The sequence below is a fragment of the Muntiacus reevesi genome, chromosome 15 (assembly GCF_963930625.1).
Source record: "Muntiacus reevesi chromosome 15, mMunRee1.1, whole genome shotgun sequence".
NCBI lineage: Eukaryota > Metazoa > Chordata > Mammalia > Artiodactyla > Cervidae > Muntiacus > Muntiacus reevesi.
In genome coordinates this window covers 58,413,064-58,417,578 of record NC_089263.1, presented here as the reverse complement: position 1 = coordinate 58,417,578, position 4,515 = coordinate 58,413,064, and the positions used below count along the sequence as shown (strand labels likewise).

Here is a 4,515-nt window from a genome sequence, read left to right as displayed (position 1 = left end):
GAATGTTGAGGGGTGTCCAAATTCTCAACTACTTTAGTAATCAGGGATCTTAAGTTGGCTTTTCTACAAGTGATCATTTTGTACCTACCAGACAGCAAAATTTAAAATTATGATGAAGTCAATCTGTGACCAAGAGCCGTTCACCAAAACTCATTTTATCTCCTTCTTGGGAATGGAGTATAATGACATCTGTCAGAGATTGGTTTAGGCAGGGTGGCCACTTGCCTGATTCCCACTGGGGACGTGTGAGTGCAGCCGTGGGGCCATCTGCAACATAATCCTCTCCATGAGGAGCAGGGAGGCAACTCTAGACTGACTCTGAAAGGCAGGTATTAAACACAGCAGAGCTGCCATTCAGCCTGTCCCTGAATGACAAGGGGAGCCAAGCTACCCCCTCCCAGGGACACCTTCCTTGGATTGCTATTGAAAGGCTATAGAAACAGAACAGCTGAGTGTGAATCATTACCCGATCAGGGTCTATGCATCACCACAGCTTATCCTACTCTCATGAATACAAAAATGGGAGTGATGATTTGGAGAACTAGGACTCTTATACAGTAAACTTTAAGCTGTGATACCATTTGCATATCAGGAATGTCAAAGAATCTTTAAGCAACACTATTTTGTAAAAGCAAAAACTGAAAACCTTCATCAACAAAGAAAATGGACAAATATAATGTGAGAAAATCACATTATACACACATGCACACACATATAATCATATATACACACACATATACATATGTGTATACATATGTACATACACACAGATACATATATATCTTCTGCTTATATAGTGCATGTATTCTTCTGGAAGTTACCTTTTTCTGAATATTGTATTTGGAGAGTCATCCATGTGAAAAGGGTAGCTTCATTGTTATTCATTTTTATTGCTGTGTAATATTTATCCTAAAGGAAATCAGTCCTGAATGTTCGTTGGAAGGACTGATGTTGAAGCTGCAACTCCAATACTTTGGCTGCCTGATGCGAAGAACTGACTCATTGGAAAAGACCCTGATGCTGGGAAAGATTGAAGGCAGGAGGAGAAGGGGATGACAGAGAATGAGATGGTTGGATGGCATCACCGACTCGATGGACATGAGCTTGAGTGGACTCTGGGAGTTGGTGATGGACAGGGAGGCTTGGCGTGCTGCAGTCTGTGGGGTCGCAAAGAGTCAGACATGACTGAGCAACGGAACTGAACTGAATATTCCTTTCTCTGTGTGTGTGTGTGCATGTGCGTGTGTGTGTAGACATAACTCTGAGGGTAAAAGGCATAACTACACAACTTTTGGAAGGCTATATGCACTGTAATTCTCGAAGTTGAACTACATATGGCTCCAGGGACACTCGCTGTGAGGACAAACAGAGGGTTGAGAAACACAGATTCAGCACAGTTGTTTCCACTAGGAAAGAGAGGTTGAGAGCAGGGAGGGGCAATTGAACCCGGTTCTCCTGCAATGCAAGCAGATTTTTTACCATCTGAGCCACGGGGCTGATTGGCAGCTCTGCCATTTTTAATACCTGCCTTTCAAGGTCACCCTGGGAGTAGCCATTGTGACCCACAAGGAGAAGATGAGGCTGAGAAGCGCTTGGGGAGAATGACATGGATAGTGGACTCCTGGCAGGATAGCTGGACTCACATGAGCTGGAATGACACTTTGGTGCAGTCATGACAATCCCTGTTCATCTGGTCTCGAGCATCTAGGAAGTTTCAGGGTCTGTATTCCATGGGATGGAGTTTGCCCTGGAGGTTGGTGGATGAAGGTGTCGCTTGCAGGCAATTCCCAAGGTTGCAAACTCTTCACGGAAAGGGCTTGGGAATAAAAGGACAAAGGTGATACAGATAATGCCCTCCTATGAAAAGGAGGATATAGTCTCTTACAAAATATCAGCTTATTAACTGATCTCCATCTTCCCATTTTACAGCAGAGAAAACTGAACCTTGGGCCATTTAGGAGGCTTGTCCAAGGCCACCCAACTAGAAGGCAGCAAAAATAGACAGCCTTCTGTCTGGTTCTTCTGCCACACCGGCCGCAGAGAAACTTTCTAAATAACAGAATACTTTGGCTGAGCAAATCAGGCCAGCGCGACTGCCTGTACACTCCGGGAACACGCAGGAGGCATCTGGAATTCTATTTTGGAGCGCCATCCTAGAATGCCCTTCTGTCATCCATCGCCACCTTCACCACGCTGGAGATGCTGACATTTATATTTTTAAACCTTTTTTTGTCAAAATTAATGCTAGCGTTCCCAGGTGCAGGAGCCTACCCCGTGAAGCACCTGCAGAAACTGGAATAAATTGTAAACAAAAATTCCCTAGGATTACATAAGACATTAAAATGGGAACAAAAACTTGAATTTCAACCAGTTCAATTTTGTCCCGAATAGCAAATGCTGAACAATGGAGAAGCCCTTTCTCTATTCAACATCTTCCAAGAACAAAGGAAATTGTCCCCAAATAAAGCAATAACCTAATACCATATTAATAATAACCTTGCATTTGTATCGCCAGCTTCACTTCACAAAGCATTTTTACATCTCCCATCTTGTGGGGAGGTGCATGCAGGCACAATTGTAGTTATTAAACAAAATCAAGGGTTTATTATAAGGTTATAGTTGAACAACCACCAATCTACCTTCCACATTAAAACCAGAATTCAACTTTCTCAAACACAGTTCTATTAAAATCACTTTTGGGTTATAAAACACCAGAATCCTCCTGACTGGCCCCAAGAATAAGGTTCAAGAATCCTAATGTCCCTGGAAACACTCAGCAACCTGTCCTCTGATACCTCCTCAGCCTCATTTCCTGAATGGAAATGTTGTCAAGGGTTACAAACCCCGATACAGCCTGAGAACAGAGCCAAGTTCTAATTTTGCCACTGTAGCTGTGCGGTTCCATGTTCATGAGCAAATCACATAACCGTCTATAGTGAAGTGGGCGTCCCTTGTGGCTCAGCTGGTAAAGAATCCACCTGCAATGTGGGAGACCTGGGTTCGATCCCTGGGTTGGGAAGATCCCCTGGAAAAGGGAACAGTTACCCACTCCAGGATTCTGGCCTCAAGAATTCCACAGACTGTATAGTCCATGGGGTTGCAAAGAGTCTGACACGACTGAGCAACTTTGGACTTCTCTGGTGGCTCAGACGGTAAAGCGTCTGCCTATAGTGCAGGAGACCCAGGTTCGATACCTGGGTTGGGAAGATCCCCTGGAGAAGGAAATGACAAGCCACTCCAATACTCTTGCCTGGAAAATCCCATGGATGGAGGAGCCTGGTAGGCTACATACAGCCCATGGGGTTGCAAAGATTCCATGTTCATGAGCAAATCACATAACCATCTATGCCTAGCTGAAATTAGCAGTAGCTAATCCAAAAACTTCAAGGGCAGAGAAGCCTGGTGGGCTACAGTCCATGGGGCCTCAAAGAGTCTGACATGACTGAGCACACCTTCCATAGGACTATCTGGCGTTTAAATGAGGTCATTCCAGAAAACAGCACATCATTAGGAATGTTAGACCCTGACTCTCTTCTGGCTGGTGTTGCCCCCTCAGTCTGGAATGCTCATACTCTCATCACTTCCTTATTTTGCAAATTCCTCTTTGTTCAAGTAGACGCTCAAATGTTTCCAGGAAAAATCAGTCTTCCCTTCTCCTGGGCCCCTCTGGGGCTGTGTCACAGTGGGACCACATTTAGGTCCTAAAAACGTGCTCATCCCTCTTCTCACTAGACGGTGACCTCCTGGAGCGTGGTTCTACGTGTGATTCGTTCCCAAGGTACAAAAATGTGAGGTTTGATTCAAACCCCGTGGAAGTCAATGGTGAAGAATGGAGCTGGTCTTTCCGACGACTGCCCGGAGCCATCCTCAGATCCATCCAGGGAAGACCGGCCCCTCCTTCATGCTGCCTTCTCCTACACGTTCACCCAAAAGTGCATCTAATGAAAGGCCACATCTGAAGGAGATAGTTTAGCCTTTCATTGGTCTCCTGTGGTCAGGAAGGCCAGGAGAAAATCAGGTAACCAACTGTTATCGACCATTCATAGTGCCGGGCTGGCCTCTCCACCATAAAGCATCTCATGAGATCAGCCTGACCATCCCACCAGTCTGATGAAAGAGAAAACCAAGGTTGAGAAAGAAGTGATGGACTCAAGGTCACAGAGCTAGGAAGTGGCAGGGCTATAACACACCTGAACCCATTCTCTCCAGAATTATGACGCTGCTACTCAAATGACTTGGCAAGGGGCCATTTAATTTTTTTCCTTCTTTTTTCTTTTTGGACACACCGAGTGTCTTGTGGAATCTCAGCTCCCCAAAGAGGGATTGAACCCAGGCCATTCCAGGGAACACTCCAAGTCCTAACCACTAGACTGCCAGGGAATTCTGAGGGGCCATTTCTTACAAAGCCTGTATGCACACACACGCGCGCGTGTGCACATGTGTGCGTGCACGTGTGTATACACATAGGTGTACCACCCCTACCTACATACACCAGGCCTCTGGGATGGAATTTAA

General features: G+C 45.5%; 1 non-coding gene across 1 annotated transcript; it reads left to right on the top strand.

Annotated features, from left to right (window-relative positions):
• The first annotated feature begins 3,134 nt into the window (after window positions 1-3,134).
• On the top strand, window positions 3,135-3,206 carry TRNAY-AUA (transfer RNA tyrosine (anticodon AUA)). The gene has a single exon. It is a non-coding gene; the product is annotated as a tRNA-Tyr (tRNA).
• The last annotated feature ends 1,309 nt before the right edge of the window (window positions 3,207-4,515 follow it).